This window comes from Anguilla anguilla, chromosome 9 (assembly GCF_013347855.1).
Source record: "Anguilla anguilla isolate fAngAng1 chromosome 9, fAngAng1.pri, whole genome shotgun sequence".
Classification (NCBI taxonomy): Eukaryota; Metazoa; Chordata; class Actinopteri; order Anguilliformes; family Anguillidae; genus Anguilla; species Anguilla anguilla.
The window spans coordinates 35,199,707-35,227,170 of NC_049209.1; the positions used below are offsets into that span (position 1 = coordinate 35,199,707).

General features: G+C 43.8%; 2 long non-coding RNA genes across 2 annotated transcripts in view; both read right to left on the reverse strand.

Annotated features, from left to right (window-relative positions):
- Nucleotides 1-2,796: 2,796 nt before the first annotated feature.
- Nucleotides 2,797-4,091, reverse strand: LOC118236352. Its single transcript, XR_004767018.1, has 3 exons — nt 4,026-4,091; nt 3,665-3,755; nt 2,797-3,047 (listed from the first exon to the last, which is right to left on the reverse strand). It is a non-coding gene; the product is annotated as an uncharacterized LOC118236352 (long non-coding RNA).
- Nucleotides 4,092-11,616: 7,525 nt separating this feature from the next.
- The window catches only part of LOC118236351, a 32,023-nt gene continuing 16,175 nt past the window's right edge, over nt 11,617-27,464 (reverse strand). Inside the window, exon 3 of the long non-coding RNA XR_004767017.1 lies at nt 11,617-12,125. This is a non-coding gene — a long non-coding RNA (uncharacterized LOC118236351). The remainder of the gene's footprint in view (nt 12,126-27,464) is intronic.

The following is a 27,464-nucleotide window of genomic DNA, read 5'->3' on the forward strand; positions in this document are numbered from 1 at the left end:
GCGACACGAGTTGCGTTTCAAAACACAACAGCGTGAGCACAAGCCCGGCTAAATATATCTCATTGCATCTAAGATACGGGCAATGCCACATTGAGCGTTAGATTAAATTCTGGCCACGGTAAACATAGTGAAGAGTACCGGAGAGTGACTGGCGAGAGAAAGGCTGATAACCCGGCAGCTGTGCTTGTATAGCTGAATGAGGGTTCCCTTCATGTGATGGAGTTGTCTGTGGTGCTCCACCGTTGACCTGCTTGGAACCCGAATGAATGATTAACAAGCGCGATGTTGGCGGTGTGTCGCCCGGGTTTTGGGACCCCTGCCACGGCACCATCGTATATTTAGCCTCATTCTGTAATTCTATCCCTGCTGTTGAGAGTGGGGGTTTGTGGGAAGGCCTGGTCCTCCCTATTCCTGCCCCCATCTCGCTCTGTGTATACCACGGTGATGAGACAAGGAGAGGAGGAAATTAGAAGAGAACTTAAAAAAGATACTTACTTTGAAGGGTAGGTTTTTTGGAATGCTTGCCCCCACCCCCCTTAAATTCTAAGTCAGTGCAGTGTTCTAGAACTCTACTGCTTTCAATTAACAGTAGCAATTGTTACATCGGCATTAGAATGTTCTGTTAAGCACATTCTAATCTCGTGCTTACACAAAAGATCACAAATGCGCGATTAGAATGTTCTGAACTGAACATCATAATGCTGAAGTAACAATAATGCCAGTGAATGCAAGTGCACCCTGCAAGTGCATTTTGGCCATCGCCATACTTGATTTTGTGTGGTCCAAGGGGCAGTTACACTGCTGTTGCCACACTTTCCCACACTCCCTGGCCTGTTCACCTGTCCTGTCTACAAATCATGTTCCCAGAACTCCGATCCAATCACAGACACCAAGCCTCCAAGCTTGCCAGTTGTTTCAAAACAAACCTCTTTGGGGTGATCGAGTCCCCTCTGCTTCGCATCAGGGTCACATTGTCTTGCTGGAGATTATTCTGGAATGATTATGACAGTTGGAGGTGTATAAGGTGTTTTCTGAAAAGATATAGCTAATCAATACTGGGTAAATACTGGTAATTGATCACTTTCTCCACCATTCCACTGCTTCCATCGTTTCACAGTCTACATTGTTCTCCATTAGATCTACAGATTGTCTCCAACAGGTCTGTGATCCCCCCTAGTCTGTGGAGGTCCATGCATTACGCCCAGCTGGCAATCCGTCTGCAGTCCTGCTGCTGGTTTCCCCCCGGCCACATGAACCTTCCAGGCGGCTCCAACTCTTAGCTGAGGGCCACCCAACCCTGTTCCTGGACATCTACCTTCCTGCAGGTTTTCACTCCAGCCCTATGAAAGCACACGCCACTCAGCAGCTAGAGCAAGGTTGCCCAGCCCTGTTCCTGTAGACCTGCCCATCTATAGGTTTTCATTTCAACCCTAACAAAGCACACCTCAACAGCTAGAGAGCTAGTTGAGCTGGTAATTAGTAGAATCAGGTGGGTCAGTTTAGCGTTCAAATGAAAACCTACAGTACGGCAGATCTAGAGGAACGGGGCTGGGCCACCCTGCTCTAGCTGTTAAATGAGCTGTGCTTTGTTAGGGTTGAAATGAAAACATACGGGACGGCAGATCTACAGGAACGGGGCTGGGCAGCCCTGCTTTAGCTCATCTGCCGCCAACACCTGCTGCCGTTCCCAGCGCTGAGCGATTGATTGCCCATGAAAGACGTGTTCAGCTCCAAGCGCGCTACCTTAAGTGAACCCGCCGTAAAACACAATCTGACACCCAGCCCCGTCTCCCGGCTGAGTGCAGGGGGCAAACGGGGGACTCTGCAGTGAGGCAGCAAAATAAGAGAATAGCTAAATTTCTCTCTCCGAACCCAAATGGATGAAGCCAACTTTCCAAGTGTTGCAGAAAGTGGAAAGCCCTTCTTCCTTCTGGAGAAGTGTCCGTCTCCTCACAGAAAGGTCACGGGAGCCCGGCCAGGGGAACTCTTTATATAACGCTGTTTATGGAGGCTATACGATCTACAGCCCGTCAGACGTGCGATACGTTCATTTCCACGCTTTTGGTTTCGGATAAATAAACCTTCTTCCCACTCCCTATCAAGTGTACAGCGGTATACAAGCTCCACGTTAGTGTGAACTCTCGGGAGTTCGGTCTCTCACTGTAGATTTGCAGGTTTTGATTTCACGGTGGGAAAAGCCTTCTGGTTCTTGGGAGTATTTAACAGGAATTGCTCCCGTAGCTAGCCAGCTGTATATCTGAATATCCGTTATAAAAAATGCAACATTCAAAAATATGATGTATGCTTCACAATAAGGCAACACTCGAGCTGATCCTCAGAATGTGGCCAATGGGGAAGGTACTGAGGCATGTCTGCGCCTCCTTTTGCTCTTCAAATAGCTCTTTGAAAGCTTTAATAAAAACACAAAGGTACAAGCATCAGGTACTGCGTAACAAACAGGCCGGGGCAACATGACTTTATGGAGAAAGCGGGAAGGGGAATTAGATGAGGGATTTACTGGTTGGCGGTGATGGAGATCTTGCCGCTCATGCAGTTTAGAGGAAGAGAGGGACTGGCCATTAATAATCAAAGCAATCCTCTCCTGCAGTTCAGTACAGCAGCATCTTTTTAAATGAAGCCGGTGGGCCGGAGTAGTGTGTGCATACAGCCACTTAACGGGTGCACAGGATGTACTTGTGCCAATTAATTTCGATGTTCTGAATCTGAGAACACTGAATCATAACATCAAAGACGTTCCTTTATTTTCATACATAAAGAAACGGGGAGTGTGTATTTAAAAGGGACCGTTTCCTGGCGTCCATGACGCTCACACCCTGAGGCTCTCCAGCTTAATGTGCGAAATGCGGTTTTGCGAAAGGTCTGAATGTGAATCACTGATCAACCGTAATTGGGTACACTTAAAGGGCTGCCTCTTTTGCCAAATCAAATCCCCGGGTTCTGCAGACAGGCTGTTCAGACAGGTTCTCGCATCCATATCAATTTATTTTCTCTCCGTTCGGGTCGGGTACTTGTTGAATATTTTCATGCTGAGTAAAGAAAAAAAAGAAAAGAAAGAAAAACAGATTAATCAGAAGCTCGTTGATGTGTTCCAAGTCCTGCTGGCACCTGTCATTTAAGTACGCAGTAATATTTCTCCCCCCTTGTGGTTTTTCACACATAACTAGCATTTCTGCTCAACGCTCTGCTCAACGCTTATCAAAGCTCTTTTAGTTGGGGTATGTAGGTATATTAGGCCTTTGTGGTGTTTGTGGTTTGTAAGCAAGAAGCTGTGCAATAATTTTCAGAAACGAAAATGAATTTAATGATTGAATAAATCAGCTTCAATAGAATTTTCCCTGTAAAAAAACCCCAAACTGTATGTCGGATGCTGTTTATTACAGATGGTTCCATCTGGCAGTGAACAATCTATCTTATTGGCTGACAGGTTTCCATCCTGATGCAGATCTAGTGTTTATGGAAAACAACCTTCCCCCCATCCCCCCCCCCCTCCCCACTCGCACCCCCCCCTCCCTACCACCCGCCCCACCCCAACTCCCCACCCTCCCGGCCACAAACCTCTCCCCCACCTGAGAAAATCATGAGATAATGAAAAGCCATTGCTGTTGATCACATCCTATTCAGCTCAATGATTTCAGATACTCACACAACGTGATGAAACTCCCTGTAAGAGGGAATACGTTAAATCCCAAAACTCTTTCCGTCCTTAATTCTATTCCATGCCACCTCTTCATTCACTGCAAAAACCAAAAAATAAGTCAACCGTAACAAGTATTTTAAGGTATATTTAGGTAAATATATTTTAAGGTATCACATATTTAGACTTTTCTTGCTAAATAAGACAAAAGATTGCTGAGGAGGGGAGATAGTTAGACTCATTTCAAGATTTGCCAATGGGGTTAGAAAATGCAAATGTAACAAAAAGTAGCAAAAAAAAAACAAGCTAATATTTTCTGTTAGAAGAAAAATAATTTTAAATCTCATTACAAGACTAAGATACTTCTTACTGTGAGACAGACTTTTTTTCTGTGTTGACCTTCTGGCAGACTGGAGCTGCACTGCTGACATTCATGGGCACAGCCTGTAAGATTTAGAGTTGTGTTTAGTTTTTTTTTTTCTTCAAGGGCAGTCCAGTTCAGAGTCTGCTAAGCCAGTGGTGCACAACACGGGCCGATCCATTTCAGGATTTTGTGCCAACTTATGCTTTTCATTTTTTAATTATCTCAGTATCAGGTCATATCTTGACCTGAGGTTTCTGAAAGCACAAGCTACAGCTGCAAAAGTGTCTTTACTGACTTTACTGTGCTCAAGAACGGGAGTGAGCCAGTGTCGTCTACAAAGCTTTCAGAAAACTAAAATAAATGTAATTGGTTGGTACAAAAACCCACACGCAGACCGGCCCTGCAGGACCGGAGTTATGCACCGCTGTGCTAAATGATCTTGTCAGAGAGCTGAAGATTGATCTCTCTTTGTGCACTACAGTCACTTTCACACCCTTTCCTTCCGCCTCTGTCTTTTATTTGCTTGCGCATGCACACACACACACACTAACACACGCAGACGCATACATACACAAACACACACACACACAGACACATACATGCACAAACACACACACTCCCACATGCACGCACACACACACACACACACATACACACACACAGAAACACATACAGTCAAACCGGATAGGAAGGGAGTTGTCACCATGGTGATGGGAAGTAGATTTGGGCATGTGTGAAAAAAAATTTGGTGGGACCAGCAGCTAACCACAAAAAAAGACATCAGGCAATATATTTAGATAATATAAGAGCTCAGGTAAGAGAAGAATACCCGAGTGCTTTCGTTCAACTAAGATATAGAGAGTGAAATTTTATTTCACTGTACACTTTAAAATCAATACAACAATATAACATTTTAAAATCAATATAGCAATCCCCTTTAACAAAAGCTCATCTTTGACGATCCGTCGATGCAGCCATAGCTTTTGTATACTTTTCTGAGGAAGTGAACTAATAATCTGTGGAAATTGTTTTCATTCACAAGGACTCTTAAAGGAACAGTGCAGAAAGGTACATTTGCATTATACTAAGAAGCAACAGAACACAGGCAAACTACAGCTATGATTTGCTGACCACAGCAGGTGACAATAGATTTAATACTAACTTGCCTAGAACTAATTGGATAGGATTTTCAGTGTGGAAGCAGATCCACAATGACTGCACGTATTCATAGACATAAATAAAAACATACATGCATAGACATAAATGATAGCACGGCCATCTTGTTTTCATAATTTTCTCTTGCAGTTCTCATGCTCGTTTGACTGATAATATGTGAGAGTGAGACACTGAATTAAAACTGCAAGCCAGCTGTGTTAACAGCTGTCGTGTGCAGCATAAGCGAAGGAAGTACAACAGGCAAACTTTGCCAAGGGGCAGATGTATATTCTGTACGAAAGTCAATTAAAACAAGCTGATGTGGTCCAACAGGATTAGATACCTCTGAATGTTGTCTTGATGTAGTTCATAGTTTCCTTTTCTCAATAAAAAACGTATCATTGTTGGGTATATTAACAAATATGTGCATGGGACGTAATTATTGGGAGGATTAAGCCCTCTGCAGTGTATGGCCCATGTATCCCCTACCCCAGCCTAGCCCTATGGCACAACAGCTGGCACTCAGTCATACAGCGCAGCAGCTGGGTGCTAGGAACACTGTTCAGGGGCTTATTTTATAACCGGTCAGGCGGCTCCAGCTGTCCGTTAGATTTCTGCCCCCTTTGTCAGCGAAGCTGTCGGGTCAGGGACCTTGTCAGAACCCATGTTGTCTCACTCACACAGTGTTGAGTCGCTGACACTGTGACAGTCCGGTTCCTCTGTCATAACATCCGGGTGAATGTAGCTTTTCTGCCCAGCATTCCAGCAGCTGGAAAACTGCCTCGACTGGAGGAGAAATTTCTCCGGGGGGGGACGGGGGACGGGATGGGGGACGGGACGCGTGGGCTTGGGGAAGACCGGGGAGGCAAGCGGCGCCTTATGGTATCCTCCGTACGCATCACCCACATCTCTGTACCTGTCCGTCAGCAGCTGATTCTATTAGCGATCAGCCGCACAGTGCATTGCCTACAGCCTCACCACAGCTATTTTGGGGGGGGGGGGGGGGATAACAGGGAGCACTGTATCAGCGAAGAATATATCAAATAAAACCTCGTTCCCCAAGGTGGTTTTTCCCCTATTTTGTTTATGTCGTTGGCATGGCGATAAAGACAGATTAGAGCTCTCCGGATAGCATCTTGGCTTCAGTAGGCCACTGATGTTATGCAGTCGAGGTCGTGGGAGCGAGCTAGATGAAGTCGCGCAGAATTGCTTCTCGTGATGAAGCCGCTCATCTTCCTCACGCCACTGCACTCAATGTGCAAATGCGGGTTCGGGGTCAGGGCGCCGCGGAACTGCTTGTGGGTGCGGTGGAGGGGAACGGCGTTCCTCCCAGGTCTCCCTGCATCACGACATTCCAGGGAATACCATGCGTCAGAGGGCGAAGGCAGAACTCGTAATGTCACTGCGTCACGTGACCATATCACGAACAAGACTGCTGTAGCTATTGTTGGTGGCTGGTCAAGAGTTGGCTAAATTCACCCTTTGGTTCAATAGAATAGAATAGAATAGAAGAGCTTAATTCTTCACTGGGAACCAAAAAACATGTCTCTTTTATATATGAATAAAGTCAGGTGCTACCTTTTTGCGGCCGCGATGAATCAAATGAAACAATCACGTTAAATTTTTGACCTTTGAACTTGCTGAGCTGCGTTCACCAAGAGAAGAAAAGCAAACAAAACAACGCGTAAAATGAATTGTGTACGATTGTGTCACGTACTAGTTATAAATGATATAATTGAAATCAATATAAGGAGCACTTTCACGGCAAGTGGATAAAACCGCTGCTGCTTTTTAATATGAAATGTTTATGGCAGTATTGCTATTCAGGTGTTTCTCACACGACCTTTTTCATGAATTTCATTGTCTGACTGATTCAGTTCATTGGATAAAATTAGGACAAGACAGGCTGCCCATTATCATGCACGAGTGCACTTATTGTACGTCGCTTTGGATAAAAGCATCTGCCAAATAAAATGAAATGTCATGTAAGTGTGACACAGACCGACCGGATAGGGCCAAACAGAAAAGCATATCAGTTTCGCAGTTTGCTTGGTGTTTGCAGTGTAACATGTACACACATCAATGTTATGCATTACATTTTGCACAGAAATGTACAGTACTCCAACTTTAAAACACTAATCAGCATTTAAAAAAAGTTCTTGTTTGCTGCACCCTAAGACATGGAGAAAAATTAGCTGATACTGGTCATTACAGGCCGGATAACTGCATATTGCATACTGGCACATCTGGTCCCTTCCAAGTCAGGTGTCATACGTAAAAGACAAAATGAAGCATATTTGTGAGACTGGCACTCTATTTTGATAGAGTCCGCACAGGTCCATGTCACACCTGGGACGTGATGCCAGGTACATGGCAGGTACAGCCCACCTATGCTGAGACAGACATTTGCAGTTAGACAACATTTTCTTTTACTATTGTTTGTCATGTGGTAATTTTCAGTGGGAAAATGTTTTACAGAAGGAATAAATAATAACAGTTTTTAATTTTGTGTCACCGTGGGGAAAACATGAAAATGATTCACTGACCGCTTCAAAGACACTTGAGCTGAACTTAAAAATAATGGATCGCACATTAGAATAAAACACTATACAAACAGGAAGAGGAAAGCCCAGAATTTTTGTGTAACTGTAAAGACCATCTTACAATAATGGACAATTATTAAGTTGTTAGATATTATCTAGTCTGTAGGTAATCAGAGCACAAATTTAGTCAGAAAATGGTGAGTATTTTTGGGCTGAATGGCTTGTTCTTGTCATTAGGTTATGTTATGTTATGTTATTACAGGGGCGACATAGCTCAGGAGGTAAGAGCGTTTGTCTTGCAGTCGGAGGGATGCCGATTCGATCCCCCGCCCTGGGTGTTTTGAAGTGTCCCTGAGCAAGACACCTAACCCCTAATTGCTCCCAAGGAGCTGATTGGTACCTTGCATGGCAGCCTTTCACCGTTAGTGTGTGAGTGTGTGTGTGTGAATGGGTGAACGAGAGGCAAGGCATCAATTGTAATGCGCTTTGGATAAAAGCACTACATAAATGCATAGTATATTATTCAGCTAAGAAGCTATTACTGCTTGTGTCCTATCTGGGCAGCTATGGTAGTCGCTAAATGAAAAGAAATACATGTTCAAATGATTTTCTTTTTTAAAAAGAAGATTTTTGCTTGTTTTTTTCTGTTGTCTGCATTATTATTGTTCACCTCATTTTTTTAGATGACCAATCTCTTGCTTGGGTGGGCCTTCTACAAGTTTTATACCTGAAGACAGCCAATGACCCATATGACAGAGCAAAGCAATGACAGGTATATAGTGCTGTGTTGCTTGGCAACGGTAAGCATCACCTTGTCAAGCTGATTGTCCGCACTTCCACACACCTAATCCAATCCTATCCTGGATTGGTGATCAATTGGCATTCTGTTTTACAAAGAGAATTGAAAAGAACATTTTCCTTGAAAAAAAAATTCTACTGTATTTCCACTGCACAAGAAGACGTGAGCATTATTTCAAGAACACACAGTATTTAAAAATAAAAAGCCAACATTGTTAACAGTCGCAGTTCATGGCAGTTTTCCCAAGCAGTATGTATAACTGTTGACTTTTAATTTAAAACAAACAAACAAAGGTTATTATTTATTATCTGATATAGCTTATGTAATATGTTTGGTTTATTGGTTTTTGAATACTTCAATTTTCACTATATTATTTGATATTTTTAACTTTGAACTTTTTTTTCCAAGAATTAGTCTTTCACCTTGATCCAGTTATAGACATTCAACTCACACAGTATGTTTGTCTGTTTTTAAAAGCCAATGATAAAAAAAGATTGGTATAAATTAAAGGATATAGTAACTCTGCCTAAACAGTGCCTACTTCTGAAAAAAACTGTGATCACCAAATGTGCTGTTCCCTTCTTTCCTTGTAAAGGTTCTATATTTATATTTTTGTAAGACAAGAATCAAACTGGTCTCGCTCCAATTTTGTATTTGATATCTGATTCCATATTTGTCTGGGGACGCCAAACCAGCATATTAGGAAATAACGTTATAAATCTGGGTACTCAAATGTTCCAACTGAACTTTCTTCTTCTCCTTTTATATTAAATGTCTCATTGTTAATATAAACCTTTGTCGTGATGTTATGATTCATATAAAGGAACTTGGCAACTTATCAATCCATTCACTCTCTTAAATATTAATTATTGCAAAATGTGTGACTATGTCGGCACAAATATTTAACCAATTTTAAACAGTGTCTGTAGCTTTCCCGGTCTGGATTCATTTAGTACACTGCCATACATGCATAAGCAAAGAGTGAAACTGGTCACACATATCTGGAGCAGTGTGATACGTTCTGCCCTGTATGTTCAAAGGAAACATGCTGCTTGTTGTTTATATGTGTTTAAAAGAATCGTTCAGTCAAGATGCTTCAGCCTGAAAATATTTCTCATCTTTGTTTTTTTTCCTTGAGCCACCCTGAGTAATTGGAAATTAAACCTGCAAATTAAGATGTAAAATCTCATATTTCTCCATTTCATTATTGTAGTTGCTGATTAATATCTTACTTTTCTCACTCTGTGGAAGAAAAACTAAATCCACCCTAAACATTGCCCAGTGTTGTTGACATGTATAGCACTGTGTTCTTGCAGAACTATCTGAACAATATTTATCAGACCAGTGGAGTGCCCTGGTGAGATTTCGGGGGGGTGGGGGGGTGGGGGGGGGCGGGGGGGAGTGACGACCTGGCAGGGTAAAATGGAAGGAAGGGGACGCTCAGACACAAGCTAGTCTGAAGGACCTTCCCCAGGAACACCAGGGGCGGTCCGTGGATACCTTCTGCATTCTGGGGAAAGGTCAGAGGTCACGCTCGTCTATAAACAGCACAGCCAAAGCCAGCGAGACTGAGTGTAGTCTGGAAAGCGTACACTGCAAGGCGCACGCTGCAAAGCGCACGCTGTGTTGTCACAGGGGACGTAATGACACTGCTCTTCCTTTTGTTAATGACAAACAACTGATTTCAAATTGCATAACAGGGACAACCGCGGGCGTTAGAGCCTGATGACTGCACATGTGATTCGCAGAGCGATGAATAACGCAGCTTGCTCCACGGAGCGGCTTTAGTCTTTTCTAAGGCACCGCTTCCGAGTGGTAAATTATACACATTATTTTTCACAAAAATGTTCAGCTGTAATTCAGGCCCGTTGCATGAGGGAGAAAAGCACCAGCATCACTGCAGAAGAGTGTTATTACAGATGAAAGGAGAGGCAAGGGGAAGATAATGTTTCCTCTGGAGGTGCTGGAGCTTAAAAATCTGTGGCCGTTGACTCTCTAGATTCTGCTCCCTGGGAGGGGCTAGAGCACTCATGTTCAGTGGGTGCAGATTTTCAGGCCTACATATGCAGTTTGCATGACACACAGTAAAACGTCCAGCGTTTAATCAACTCTCACAGTACACCCGGTCCCACTGTGGCCGAAAGTGTGTGTGTGTGTGTGTGTGTGTGTGCGTGTGTGTGTGTGCATGTGTGTATGTGTGTGTGTAGATGTGTGTGCATGTGTGTATGTGTGTGTGTAGATGTGTGTGCATGTGTGTGTGTGCGTGTGTGCGTGTGTGTATGTGTGTGTGTAGGTGTGTGTGCATGTGTGTATGTGTGTGTATGCATGTGTGTATGTGTGTGTGTAGGTGTGTGTGTGTGTGCACGTGTGTGTGTGTGTGTGTGTATGTTGGGGGGTGGGGGGGTGAGGGGATGCAGAGAAAGTACTGGAAAATCTCCATTGGAAAGTGCAGCAAATTGGGTCAACCAATCAGAATATGATTGAGTTTGCAGACAGTGGAGGCACTCTGAAATTGAGAATCTGAGAAGCTGGACTTCCTGAATATAAATGACTGAACACACAACACTATACGACACCATTTAAGAATTGGAGGGGATTATCGCAAGACTTGCACAAGTAGAAAAATACATACTGCTCCTGAGAAACCAACAGTCAATAGACTGTGGTATTGAATGAGGAGGAAAAGCAACTTTTTCTGAATGGCTAAATAAATTTAATGAATATTGGATATTGCTGCTGCTCTTGCTGCTCCTGCAGGAAAATGACAGTAAGGACACACTGAAATGTGCTTGAATAATGTGGCATGTAGCCTTATTTGCCAATGCTATAACTCTCCGCTGTATGCCTGGTTGGGAAATTCAGAGAGACAAACATTTGTATATATATTGCCTATGTATAACCCATATGTTTCCAAAAAATCAGTGTCAGTGAGAAGGTGGTGATTCAAAACTAATCAAATCTTTAAAGATTTTGTTGTCATTCTAACATGTTGTCATTCTAACATGTTGTCATTCTAAGATGTCGTTTAGGCTTCACTAGTGAAATGGAATCAAAGCTGAGTATCTTAGAAAAAAAAACTGGCTATCTTAAGGCGATCATAATTCTGGAGTGTACTGGACAAATTCTGCCGCTATGACGACTCGCGAGGGAGAAAATGTTGCCCGGGGACCTCAATCGCGAAATGAAAGGAAGTTTTTGAGTACCAAGAGGAGGCGTGTGCCAAATAAACAACACGTCAGCCAGCTGCCCCGAGGGAAGTGGACCAGTGACTGCCACCACCCTTTTGGGGTGGCATTCGCTGAATCTGAAAGTGCGTTTCCTGGACAGCAAGTTAAGAGCCTCCGGAGAGTTTCTTCGGAGTCTGTTTTGATCTGCCTGTCTGGCTGCTGAGGCTCACTTGGGCATTTGCTCTGGGTTTTGGGCATCGTCAGTGAACACTGTGACTGTGAGACTCGCCTGCAGGGGGCGCCATGTTCTGTTCCAGTCGACTCATGGTGGTTGTGAAGGTACTTGTGAAAAACGTCGCTGGAACAGCTCTGATTCACTGGTCTTCAGATACAGCAAATGAAAGCGATCCATCATACCAGTTTCAGTCAGCCATGCTCGCCCCTGCAGGAACAAGAAAAAAATGTCAAATTTGTTGCAATGCTTTGTTTAGTTAATGAAGCAATCTTTCGAGATAACCCTCAGCGCCAGTTTATCAAAACATGATGCATTATTCAGCAATCTATTTTATGACTATTTTGAATGACAGCAAATCAGTATGTTACCAGGGAAACACAGTCACCTGTGTATTTCATTATTAATAATAATAATAATAATAATAATAATAATAATAATAATACACATTTGCCCAATCAAATGTTACTTTGTTAATTTACAGTCAATTTAATCTTCAGTGTAGGAGTTTGAGGGAAAAGAAACAACAAAAACCACAGATACAATCACAGATCTCTGAATTTCGGGGTAACTGAGCAGACATATCACCCCTCATAGTGTTCTGTTTTTCTCCATTACATTACATTACAGGCATTTGGCAGACGCTCTTATCCAGAGCGACGTACAACAAAGTGTATAACCGTAACCAGGAACAAGTGTGCTGAAAACCCTAGAGGGAAGTACCGTTCCAAGTGCAGGGAGCTACCACGTATTTTAACTTAGGTTACCCTCCAGGCACCAGTGTACCAGCAGGCCACCCAATCTGGCCCTCTCTGTCTCCCAAAAACTATCAATTCTGAGTTAAATTCACTGAAATAATCCTTCTTTCCAGCCCACAGTCCTGGGTTCTAATGTCACCTTGGTGACGAGGTGGTGGTTGAGAAGCATGCGATCGTGTATGTACATGTCACACATACACAGGCATGTGCATGTTGACCAAAGGAGTTTGTATGGTAAATGCCATCTAATAAAAAACATGTTTTCAACGTACAAAAATGCTAAGTTACCCACACATACAAGACATACACTGTAACTCATTCATTCAGACTGCCAAAATCCAGGCCTGCTATTAAAAGTAATTGATATCAAAATGACGCCAAGTTACGGTACTACAAACAATATAGGTTATCTTGCCTCACCGAAATTAAATAAGATGTATTCTAAAGCAATGCTACCCAATATTTCCTCAATTCTTTCAAGTCACTTGGCCCTGTGTGTATAAGAATGCAGTACATGGACAGGCCAAACATATGTGTGGATGGCTTTCTCACAGTCAAGATTGATTGAATAGGCGTCTATATGTCCAATTTATATTGGTATGTATGTATTTCGCTGCCCAGCCTTTCTGTTGCGTGAATGATTGTATAGACCTTCTCTTCCCTCCTCATTCCTCCTCCACCCCCACCTCCCTCTTCCCTCTCCGCAGATGACTTTCTGGCCGCCTTTGAAGGAAAGGTGGCTACAATCCGGAACTCCTTCGCCCATCCAGTGAGCCCCCCAACCCCCCGGGACAAACCCACAGCCACACTGACCTCCTTTGAGATGCTGGAGGATTCCGATGTACTACAACTCATCACCTCTCATCATGCAACCACCTGTCCACTGGACCCCATCCCATCTACAGTTCTCAAATCCATTTCCAGCGAGATCCTTCCCTATCTGTCCTCCATTGTTAATTCCTCTCTTTCCTCTGGTCATGTTCCCTCTGATTTTAAGATGGCTCGTGTTACCCCACTTCTCAAAAAACCCACCTCAGACCCCTCCGATGTAATGAATTATCATCCCGTATCGCTTCTACCCTTTCTGTCCAAAACCCTTGAACGAGCAGTTCTTAAACAACTAACCTCTTTCCTCCATCAGAACAACCTGCCAGACCCTCACCAGTCTGGCTTCCGAACCGGGCACTCAACAGAGACTGCGCTCCTGGCTGTGATGGAGGCACTTGCCACTGCAAGAGCTTCATGCCTCCCCTCTGTCCTGATCCTTCTTGACCTGTCTGCAGCTTTCGACACGGTCAACCATAAAATACTCCTCTCCACCTTGGCTGAGATGGGCATTGCTGGGACTGCCCTGTCTTGGTTCACTTCCTATCTTGCAGATAGGTCCTACCAGGTCACCTGGAAGGGGTCTGCCTCTGCTTCTCATCCCCTTGTTACGGGAGTCCCGCAGGGATCTGTACTGGGTCCTCTGCTGTTCTCCTATACACCAAATCTCTTGGTTCAGTTATTAATTCACATGGCTTCTCCTATCATTGTTATGCAGATGACACGCAACTCTTCTTTTCCTTCCCCCCCTCAGCCACACAGGTCGATGATAAGATATCTTCCTGCCTGGCTGACATCTCCACCTGGATGGCCAGCCACCATCTGAAGCTCAACCTCAACAAAACTGAGCTGCTCTTCTTCCCATGCAAGACCTCCTTACTACGTGAGCTCTCAATCGCAGTTGATGGCACCACAGTGACTGCCTCTCACTCTGCCAAGAGCGTGGGGGTGGTCCTGGATGACCAACTGGACCTCAAGGAGCACATCAAGGCAACATCACGGTCCTGCAGATTCCTTCTGTACAACATCAGAAGGATTCGACCATACCTGACGACGCACTCCACCCAGCTGCTCGTCCAGGCTACGGTGACCTCTCGCCTTGATTACTGCAACTCTCTCCTTGCAAGCCTGCCAGCTTGTGCCATACAGCCACTACAGATGATTCAGAATGCCGCTGCCCGACTCATCTACAACCTTCCCAAATTCTCCCACGTCACTCCTCTGCTGCGATCACTCCACTGGCTACCGGTCGAACTGAAATTCAGTTCAGAAGTAAGTATAAACATATGTTTTCTGGAGAAATATGCTTCCTGTAGTTACTCACCAGCAGTTTTCTACATGAATTTCAATGTGTTCCATGAGGCAATTCGAAATATTTGACACTTTGATCTGACACAAAGTTTGCATGACATTGTGAAATGGTAAGATTACAAAACACAGGGCCAAGTGACTTGAAAGAATTGAGGAAATATTGGGTAGCATTGCTTTGGAATACATCTTATTTAATTTCGGTGAGGCAAGATAGCCTATATTGTTTGTAGTACCGTAACTTGGCGTCATTTTGATATCAATACTTTTAATGGCAGGCCTGGATTTTGGCAGTCTGAATGAATGAGTTATAGACGGTGTATGTCTTGTATGTGTGAGTAACTTGGCATTTTTGTACGTTGAAAACATGTTTTTTATGAGATATCATTTCTTTTTGCAAAGCGTTTTATTATGAGAGTGAGAAATGCGAAGTGACCCTGTAAGAAACGGTTGTGGATTATGGCTATCCTTGTGTGAATTTGTACAGTCTGATGAGCGTGTACCGTTTAGCAGTTTCGGTTTGCTATATATGTAAAACAGTGGCTGTGACAAAGGGTGCGGTGGCGTAAGTGTAAACGCATGAGAAACGCAGGTGAAATATGGCCAGTGTATGTACTCACGGATTTGACGGCCATCCAACGAGCCTTGACTGACAAAAGAATCAGCAAACCCGTAGAATTAGAGCTCCCTAGGTCGCAACTTGTGTACCCTTCTGTCCTGCTCCGTTGTCTGTTATTTCGTGGAGATGCACTTTCAATGTTTGTAAGGTTTATAAGGCATTTTGATAGGCTTATCTGCAGGTAGGAATCCTCTTCGCTGTTTTGCTAAGCTAGAACCGGAAAACCTGATAGTGGAGAATAGGAGCAGACGCATATGTCCCAGCAGGCTTTGCATATGAGAAAATAACAACAGTGTGAGAGAAATTAGGAGAAATTATGAAATTGCGTGGTTGGAACAATATGTTTTTAGCAGAATGGGCATGTAGGTGAAGGTTGACATGATCACAGACTATAGTGCGAAGTAAATGAAGTGACCATGAGCGAGCTTAGTTTCCTTATGGAACGGTATATATAACAGTCTGTATAAAGCACTAGTTGTTGAAGTGGAGGGTTAAGTAACATGTGAAATCTATTGCACTGATGTGCTTTTCTCATGTTCAGTACCAGTAGTTATAATTATGAGTAAGTCATGATTTTAAATGTAATGTTTTAATGGGGAGTTGCAGAACATACGTACATAGTAATTGTTTGTATGTGGCTAGATAGAGAACAGGGCGAGGTAACATGAATGTAGAAACGTGGCGTTTGCTGATAAGAAGGTTTTGTACGGTAGCCAAGTGAAGAAATACAGTTAGTAGAAATGGCAGAGTGGTGAACTGGTGTAACTTTTAATAAAAGGAATACATTTGCCGTCATGAAATGCACATGGGTGGCCGTGAGTGAGTTTTGGTAAAGCAAATATAAGCGTAAGAAAACATTAGTGTAAAAGAGGAAATTATCTGCCTGAGGGCGAGGCGGGATTCAATCCTTCAACCGCAGGTTTACCAGTCTGTGACTTTGTTAGTGCAGCACCATGACATAGCTATGTGAAATATCATTAGCAAACCTGTCCCCGGTTTTAAAGAAGAACACAGGCCAGTAAGCACAGAAGAGCTCCCGTTGAATCCATATGGCTTTGCAATATTGTAGCCGGTTAATAACTGCGGGTAGATATGGTGCAAAAGCAATAATTTAGAAGTAGTAGACAATTATTAGCGAGGGTAAAAGCAGGTTAAAGAAACGTATTCCTAGCTGGGCTTGAACCTAGGACCCCACGTTCTCAAGACTGTAACCTTGCCCACTAAGCCACAGGCAGACTAGCTGTTTAAACTGGAAATGTTTCAGAATAAAAAGGTATGGGTATTTTGCGTGTGTATGCGAATTTTTGATTGGGTCGTGTAGGTGAAGATTTGGCTGGTGTCGGTAAAATGTCCAATGGGGAGACATGTTGTTAGTGGGATAGGCGGCAGGAAAAATAAGAATGAGAAGAAGAAGAAGAAGAAGAAGAAGAAGGAGAAGAAGAAGAATGAGAAAACGCAAAATCCCCTTAGTTTGGGGCTTATTGTGTGGACATGTGAAGTTGTTTATGAAATCTGTCTGTTGAAATGGGGTCAGAATGTACAGAATTTAATGTTTTTAAGGGCTGAGTGTCTGTGGCTGTTGTGGTTATTTCTGTGGGGAACCCTGAAAAGTGCCAAACTCTCGTGCTGTATAGGTATGGGGCATGCCCCCGCCAAGGCGTAACTTGGCGAGATGGCATACCTGCCATCCCAATCCCAATACCTTCAGACTTGCTATGGCTGGCCATAAAAGGGAAAGTCGCAGGAACTTCTGTCTTGTTCGTTTCTCTGAGCTACACACTGAGATTATGGTCATGTATCTCCCTCTCAAACTGTCCGCAGCACATCTCCCTGCTTCAGACACTCAGTTATAAATCTCTTAATTTCGCTGGTAAGTTAATCATTCTACGGAATTTATCTTCTGTTATCTCTCACAGTAAACTTACATCAAAGGCCCTGGGATGTTTCAATAGCGATAAAATGGCGAATGGCACACTAATAACGAAAATGGTGAACTGTAACCGAGGGTTACATGCCTGAGTGACGTGCGGTGACTGGACATATCGATCGTGATGAAAAATGTCCTGGAAGATTGCAGGCGAAGTTATTAGGGGCACTAGCAGCTCTGTTGCCACAGCGACAGGCTATCACGGTAATGGGAGGGGTTGACGGGGGCAGCCGGCAGGCGGGTGGGGCGGGGGCGGGTGTGGGGGGTTTGAGGGAGGATGAGGAACTGCAGGTCTTGCTCCCTGGCTCTCCCTAAAAACCTCTTTCTCATCTGTTGGTATTTCTCTGGAGGAACAGTAAGGTGCTCCATCATAGCTGAGCCATCTTCAGGGCTGTACTGAGGGCATCATTTTATAGTGAACGCAAAATTTATTGATACTCCCATACCCAAACTCTCAGGCTGATGCATAGTTCTAGATAGGGCCAATGTTGAGAAGAGAGCTGTCCAGTTTCTGAGTGAGAAATATCTGTTTTCACTAAAAAATTCCTGTCCTGTATTCAGGACAATAGTTTGTGTAAATATATAATTTTTCTCAATGTAACTCCCCAATGCACTTAATATGGTAAATGGACTGAATTTATATAGCGCTTTTATCCAAAGCACTTTACAATTGATGCCTCGCATTCACCAGAGCAATTAGGGGTTAATGTCTAAAATGATGGTAGAGCAGCTGTTTAGACTCTTTCTTTCTCCATCAAATCCAGCATATGGCAGAGTCAGTGCATTTCTTAAAGAGCCTAATCATGGCTCCTTCTGTCTTTTGATCATATCTGGTTCATTACATGTCATTTTTTAATGACAACCAAATTATTTTTCCCAAATAAAGTGAGAAAACGGTTCACTTGTTTCTAAGGTAGGCAAGCACTTTTTATTGACTTTCAAAGCTGTTGCCGCATGCTAACATGCTAATTACTTTTAAGGTATGGTAAGTGCAAAGAAATTTGAAGTCCGTTCTCACGTTGTTTTACTGACTGTGTTAAAAAAAACTGCTCACATTAGCTGCTAACTGTATTTATCTTAGAGATTATTGAGAGGACAGGCATATAGAACCTCAGGCTTGTTTGGCTAGGTGTGTGTGTGTGTGTGTGTGTACGTATATGTACTGTATATATATACAGTTTTGAATGGAGACATTTTGTCCCGTTTCCAGCAGCAGTGGCGTTCTCATTGAGCGTCCTGTCCTGCCCCCGGGGGTCATGGCCAGAATTTTCACAAGGGAATTCCAGTCAGTGAACGTGCCCCATGTGGACGTCAGATGCCATGACTCAAGCTTCAGCTCAAGGGCTGTACTGGTTAAGTTCTCACCCACACCCAACATGTCATGCACAACTCCTTTGACTTAACCCTTTAAGATGCATGAACACAAATATATATATATATGATTTGCACACACACACACACATACCTACACACACACACATACATATGTACACGCGCACGCACACACAGACACGCACACGCACACACACACACACACACGCACACACGCACACTCTCACACAGGCATACACAAACACATACACACATATCCTCACACACAGACACACACTCACACACAGGCCTCAAGGTTCCTTCTGCATGTTTATGAGGGCGTCCTGCTGTCTTCACTGGTGTTATACAGCATTGGCGAGAGGGGGTGTGGGGTTGACTTTCTTTGTTTGAAATTACAGAGAGAAGGCCCAAGGCCCTCTAACTCTAACTAACCACTGTACCACAGAGCACATGAGAAATCTTGATGCCTGCCTCAGTCATTTACATTTATTTGTTGTTCCTCTTGCCATTGTTCTCTCCAGTCTTCATCACAAACCGTTAGACTGCACAGACAGGCAGAGACATTCGCCCGTTGGAGTCACTTCTCATTGTGGTTTTTCCTGGTCCACTGTGAAGAGTTTAGTTTATTTTGTTAACAATAAAGGGGGAGGTGTCATTTGTCAATGATGGTTCATACAGAATATGGGGAGCCCAGCAGTAGCCAAGGAAAGGGCATTTATGAGGGTCATTATTTGCAGTGGCGGAGCCAGAGGGGTGTCCGGGGTGGCACTGGACACCCCTGATATCTGATTGGCCACCCCGGGCGCCACCCTAAAATTTCATTCGCTATCACTGGCATTTGATGCTGATTGACATCTCATTTCACCTCTTGCTGAAAGAAGCATTTATTTTGACATCCGGCAGCACCTTTTTGAAATCGAGGACGAGGAACAGAGAGAATATTTCCACAGCTCACGCGTCACGCGAGCAACTGACACAATTATGGCAGACCTGCGGTGAAAGCGGCGACTGGTGAGATGAAAATCGGTGGGGCACAAAACTTTCCTTTACACTAATCATTGATCTCTACCTGTTTTCATTCATTTTCCTTTATTATCAAGCGTGCCAACCATTTTGCTGCCCACCAATTTTCAGCTCACCAGTCGCCCCAAGTTTAGCATCGGTTTAGGTTTCCTGAACAATTTTTTGTGAAAGTTGAGTTGCTGTGTAGATGCATATTGGTAATTTAGCTCCATAAATGGAGCATCGCGTAGTTCTGGCAGGCCGCGAGAGTCAAGCGCTCCGGCTGAATCAGCTGATGGCTCAGCTGAGTGATGTTCGCCTATCACAGTACATTCACTTAACAGGGTGGTCTACTTAAACAGCTTCCCTCTACTCATTAGGCTGCTCCTCCTGCATGCAAGCGCTGCACGTTGCTTTGTAAATCCCCTCCACCACCCCAGCTCCGTCCCTATGTGTCAAGAATTTGCATTTCTCCATTCCTATGTGTTAAGAATTTGTATTGCTCCATCCCTAAGTGTTAAGAAATTGCATTGCTCCATCCTTATGTGTTAAGAACTTGCTTTGCTGCTGGATCTGTTCTGTGTGTACCCCTCTAGGGGGGTTTGGCTGCTGGCCTCCCGGCCTTATCCACGCGGGCTGCGTGGTTGGCGGGAGAGCTCCAGAACAGAGCCATACCGCCAAAAATAACTGTATTGCCTTTATTGTCAGTAAAGAATTACTTTGATGACAGTGGTCCTGACAGAACAGACAGTTAATCAGATAAGAGAGATCGGTTCCCAATTTAGCCTAACATTATGTTTACATCTGTGCTAGTAATACACACCACGCATATACAGTGCAGTGTCGTAAGTTACAGTATACAAGTGTTTAGCTAATGTGGGGTAACTAGTAGAGCTGTCAGTGTTCAGTAAGTTAACATTTAGCAATTTGAAATCCATTAACTCAGTTAGATTTTCGTACTTGAACTCAAAATGAACAATTGTTATTATCAATCTGTTAACGTTAATCAAAAGACTACCACAATTTGCAAATAGCCTGTTTGCTATCGTAAAGGTGTAAGAAATTATAGCTACTTACTGCTGAGTAGGGCTAGCCATGATCTAACTAGTAACTTAGGCTGGTAGTTGATTTTAAGGTACAGTTATGATAATGGGGATTTGTAATTAAGATTGAGATTGGACTAAAATGTAAGTAATTGGATGCTTAGATGTAACCATAGACTTATTTTGCATAGGGTCAATTAAAACAATCATGAAAAGAAAGAGATAGATATTCTTTTTAAAGAAGAACAAACAGGCAGATCAGGTGCAAACAGACCCCCGCTCTTGCATCACCACCGGATAGGATTCATTCATGCTCCTTAGATGCCAGGTTAGGGTTACACACTAATTTTCTGTCATGGTCTATGGACCCGCTGAAGTAGCCTTGGACACCCCCTGGCCACCCCATGTATAAAACTATAGTTCCGCCACTGATTATTTGGTCCTTCAAGATAATAATAAAAACAAAAAGAAGAAAAAACAAATGACTGTCATTGAGAAGGGCGGTACCATTGCACTTTTGCATTACTAGCCCTTTGAACAGTAGGTTTTTTGGAATGTTTTTTATTTGGTTATTTTAAGTCAGTTTTCTAGAACGCCACTGCTTTCAGTTACCAGGAGTGACAACATTCTAATCTCATATTTGTGATCTTGAACTTTAAAGGGTTAATGCTGTTCATGGGAATTCCAGTTTTTATTTTTTATTTTTTGTACACCAGAGCAGACAAATACATTTGTGAATCCCTTTTGCAGTTGTCGATTCAGGAGAGGACAGAGGACAAAAACTGAGTCACCTTCTTTGTTCTTACAAAATCCATTCATAATGTGCTGCTTCGCTCAATAGTTCCTCCTATGCCAGTCCTCTTACAGTGTACAGCACTGGCTATTGTGCACTATTGTGCACTATTGTGCGCTCTGCTGATGGGGAACCACTTCAGTTTACGTGGAGACTCCTGGCAGCGGGACTCTTGAATTCGCCCTGCCGTCACCGAGGTCAGCCGTGAGTCTGGCATAAATCCCGCGAACGAATGTTAGCGGCGGAGACAGCGAGAGACTACCCAACAGACCCCCTCGTTAGGCAAACAACCCAGCGGGAAACTCAGGAGAAACCGTGGCCACTCAAGACCGCTTGCTACGCTGGTGATGTTTAGAGTATTCCTGCGCTTTGATAGATTCTCATACATACTCCCCTTTTTCCTCTCGTCTTGCTGAGGGAACCATATTTGAACAAAGCCAGCCAGGATTCGTTTCTTTCTATTTAATGCACGCTATTTTATTTTTATATTTTATTTTTTGGAACAAGGCTTCTGAGTAAGAGACCTGTCATGAATTGCCCCCTGACCACGTTAAGCATCGATTATAACCTACAGACCTTAGCCAGGCAGATTTGATCACATCTTCAGTCTTAGTCATATCTTCATCCAGGTTCCCCACGATTGCACAGAGACAAACATAGAGGCATGTGATGACTACCCTGTTCTCACTTTTAATTTGTTTGCCGAGCACAAGCAGTTTATTACATTACAGGAATTTAGCAGACGCTCTTATCCAGAGCGACTTACATTGTATCCAATTATAAAGCTGGATATATACTGGAGCAATGCAGGTTAAGTACCTTGCTCAAGGGTACAATGGCAGTGTCCTACTGGGGAATCGACTCTGCGGCCTTTAGGATACAGTAAGCCCATATAGGATCTGACCTGCCTATGGCTATAATGCGCTTTATGCTGCTAACAGCACAGTTTGTGAGCTACGGGTCATACTACAGGTCATTTTGGCATGTACATATGCGTCACTTGCTGAGACCATTACTGCACTTGTCCTCCATTTAAATTTAAAAAGGCAGTGCTCTGTGCAACAGTACCAATCTTCAGGCACATTTTTAGTCCAAAAGGTTTTTCAGCAGAGCATCTTAAAATGTCCTATACTATAAAATATAACTTGTTGTTGTGTAATTTGTGCAGGGCACTCACCACACTTAGGTAGCTGTGCAACATATATAATGATGAGATAAAAACTGCATGAAGGTCACTGAGGCAAAATCATTGCATTATTTTGCAGCTGTCAAGCACAGACACGCACACACACATACACACACAGCCCCCACACACACATTCACATACACACAGACATACACACACACTCACCCACACACACACAGACAGACATACACACACACACATACGCACACACACACACACATACACACACACAAACACACACAGACACTCACACACACACACACACACACACACACAGCCCCCACACACACATTCACATACACACACAGACATACAAACACACACAGACACTCACACACACACACACACATACAAACACACACAGACACTCACACACACACACACACACACATACAAACACACACAGACACTCACACACACACATACATACACACACAGACACTCACACACACACACACATACAAACACACACAGACACTCACACACACACACACACACATACAAACACACACAGACACTCACACACTCACACACACACACACACACACACATACAAACACACACAGACACTCACACACACATACACATACATACACAGACACACACTGAGGGAATTGTGACACAAAGGAAACGTCCCTGCCTCCTTTTATACATGCGGACAGATCCACCCCTCTGCTCTGGCAGCTAAAGCTCAGGCTGCCCGCCTCTTTGTTATCACACCTGTGTTTTGTTTTGGTCGCCGTGCAGGATGAATCAAACAGAGGGTTGCCACTTCCCACTAACCCACTAACCTCCCTTCCCCCCTGACAACCAATCAGCTACCACCTCTTTCCTTTCCAGTTCCCCAGACGGATTTCAATTATACTGAATGGGCCACCCCATAAAAAATCATCATGCTATGCAGCCGTGAGAGAACAATTGCGTGATTCGCCGCGGTTAAGCTGAGGTGGCACATTGCAGCTGTCCTGGATTACGTAACGCTGCGTACAGCGTGTCTCCGCAGCCATCCTCTCAGTGGGTGTTCACTTCCCCTCGCTGACTTCCTGTTCGTCTGGGGGATTAAAACACAGTCGATCCGCAGGCCATTCAAGTATAGCCTCACCTGACTTTAAACATGTCTGATAGATGAAAGCCAAATAATTATTTAATTAGGCTGTGAAAATGGTCACTGGAAATGTGACAGGGCAGGACTTCATCTGTCAACGTGAGGAAGACGCAGAGAGGGACTGACGAGGCCTGAAGCAATTTTGCCCTTTTCTTGCAGTTCTAATTAAACCAGCTGCTACCTCAGTAATTAGCCCTTAGTTGATTGAAAGCATTCTCTGTTGTTGACAATTTAAGTGTTTTCCAGTATGAAGAATGAAGAGAAGAGAATGAAGAAAGAAAGAAAAAAAAAAAAAACACTGGCATGTGTAGGCAACATGTGATCATGTGTTTGAAATCCCAGGTCATGCTTGTTTTGCTATAGAATCTTTATTTACAAATTAAAGTTGACCACTTTTTGAATGGGTAGGCACATTTTTTATTGACTGTGATAACACCTATTTCTCTGTCAGACAAATCTATGGGCTTGGAAAGAGAGACAGCTGAAGCAATCATGGGCTAAACAGGCTTAGGGAACACAGAGGAGACTAATGATCATAGATTTAGTTGCGATTATAGAGGTAACACAATAAATAGTCTGGATGAATAAAGTCATGAAATCTATTCTAATCGGCTAATGGTAGCTAGTGTGAGCAGGCAGTGATTGGGGGGGTAATGTATGCGTCCCTGATTGGTTTTGTTCAAGCACCAGCTGCCAAATTTGTAACAAGATGCAGGCGATACAATAGATGCCGATTCTGACTCTGAAAAGAGTCCAGTCTAGAGGGAGCGAATGTATGCACAAGGCACTAATTGGATCACTCTAATTACTGGTATGTTCCTTAATTGATTCTAGCAGGCCTGGGATACTTTGTGGCAGCACTGCCATCTCTGGTCCAGTGCATGCTGGGAAAACATAAGAGTTTTTTTTCATTATTAAATTTAGAGTTCAGTTACTAGGCAGGCATTTTTACCCAACACTATTCACATGGTAAACCAACACCACACAAGCTAGATAGGTAATAGGCAAATGATACAATCATCTAAGTGGCACTATTAAGACGTATGCCTCTAGACTTGAGTGAGATAACAGTTTTATTTTTATATAACCAGATGTGTGTTTTAGACATCTGCAGAAAACAGCCAGTGGGTCCACCTTCCTGACAGACAGGGGACAGTTGCTCCACCATCGGGGGCGAGGGGGGGATGGGGGGCTGAGAAGACCTGCGGTCCAGTGCTTAAAAAGACGGGACGCCTGGCGGGAGAGAGAGGATGCTGAACAGAGAGCTCTGGCTTGAGCGTGCGGTGCAATCATGGTCAGAAGACAGGCAGGCAGGAGCAGGGCCATTTGCAGCTTGGTTTGCCAGCGTGAGTGCCTTGAATTGAGCGCGAACAGCCACAGGAAGCTTTTGTGTTCAATAAGCTGTGCGACAGCGCATTTTGTACAATGCTACACAAGCTATACGAGAGAGAATACTTCAAATGAAAATTGGACTGCATTGCATAAAACTCCCCCCACCCGCCCCAAAAAAAAAAAAAAAAAAAAAACGAAGGGATTGTTTTCTTTGTGGCCCTAGATCCTTGTGCGGAACTGCCTTTAGTTGCCATGCAACAAGCTGTTTCGAAAGGCTTATGAAAATACAGTTAATCAGTCCAAAAAAAAAAAAGCGAAGCCAATTTGCTAGCAAAATGAAAAATAAAAAAACGGCGAGATTAGGGAGGAAATGGGCACGTACGACCGTGGGTCAGAAAATACCGCGGAAGAGAGATGACGCAGGAGCAGCACAATGGACGTGATTGCGGGGGGGGAAGGAAAGGAGTAAATCCGTCAACAGATCTCTCTCCTCCAAACGCGTCCAGGTAACAGATCGCTAACCAACGGGAAGGGCTTTTCCCTGCATCTCCGTTTTAACTGGCAGCGGCGAGTGCCGGAGAGGATCGCCGAAGCCCGGCGCGCCGTAATTAGCCGGGTGCCGCTCTGTGCGGAGAGGCTGGCAGCACAGCACGGCACGGCAGGGACTGGTGCTGAGGAAAGGTCACTCTAAATTAATACACAGCCCATATCTTAGGAATGTGCATTAAATAACATTAAGACATACGGTAGGTTACTCAACAAATGGCAAAAGCCAAGTACAATCGAATAAAGGACACAAGCAACCTGCACTATGCATGGTGAAGCCATTTTTGGATTACTTCTCCTTTTTCTTTACAATTAGGAAATAATCATAAAAGAGGGGTTTCACACTTAAAACAATAATGACGTCCTTTTAAAATTGTGTTTTTCTTTTGATATGTTTTTAGACATTGTTTTCCCCAAACTAGCAATAGATGAGCATTACAAGGCTATAGCTCATGTCTTGGGCATTTAATTTGGCCATTTAATTGTATTAAATTATATGGCCAAGATGGTCCACACATGGTCCACACATAGTCTATTACAGTTAAAAGTATTCTATTGGAGTTCATTTCTCACGTGACATGTTGATGTGTAATGCAACAGAAAACACTGATGCCTTTTAATGAATCTACCTAGCACAATATTATCATAAGAATTGTTGATGAATACAGTTATGACAATAATTTGGGAGTTAGTGCCTTGATGAGAAGTAGGATAAAAACCTGAGTAAAAAGAAAAGGACTATGCACAGAACCTTCACCAGAGCATGGTTATTTTTTTGGCACGAATGGAGAGAGAGGGGGCAGGCAATGATAACTTTGTTTTTTTCTGACCACAGTCTCCTGTTTAACCTTTAACTGGGTTAAAGCAGCCTATTGAAATGCACCAGCGGAAAGCCCCTGAGGTCATTGACGTGCGCCTGCTGGTTATGGATCTGCCCGCTTCTGTAATGGGCTTCGTTTGCTCGCACCGAACCCCGGCCACAGACACCCTGAAGGTGTAACGCGTTGCATCTGAGGGAGAATACACGTCCCCGGAAAACTGTGTGTATGTGCGTGTGTGTGTGTGTGTGTGTGCGTGTGTGTGTGCGTGTATGTCTGTGTGAGTGCGAGAGTGTATGCGTGTGTGTGTGTGCGCACGTTTGTGTGCGTGTATGTTTGTGTGTGTGTGTGTGTGTGTGTGTGAGAGTGCATGTGTGTGTGTGTGTGTGCGCATGTGTGCGTGTAGGCGTGTGTGTGTGTGTGTGAGTGTATGGGTGTATATTTGTGTGTGTGTGTGTGTGTGTCTATGTGTGTGTGCGTCTGCGTCTGCGTGTGTGTGCGTGTAGGCATGTGTGTGTGCATGTGAGTGTATGGGTGTATATTTGTGTGTGTGTGTGTGTGTCTATGTGTGTGTGCATCTGCGTCTGCGTGTGTGTGCGTGTGCGTGTGCGTGTGTGTGCATATGCAGGATTTTCTCTGCCAGGTCCCATTGTGTCTGTACAGGGAACTGCTGAACCACACGCACATGCAAGTCAGACAAACGACTTCCTCTTTCGGGCAAGAACAATTTCACACCCTCATTTCAACCAAGGCTGGCTTACCGATGCGTGGTGAAGACTACCACATGTTTTAAAAGGATGCTGGTGACTGGTGATTAACATTACTTCCCTAACACATAGAATGCTTTGGAAATGCATCTCTATTCAGGTTAAGCCCCTAATAGCTGTGTTGTCAAGGAGTCAGTGTGTGTAGTTTTCTTTTCTCTGGAAATAGCGAATGACCTCGGAATCAGCAG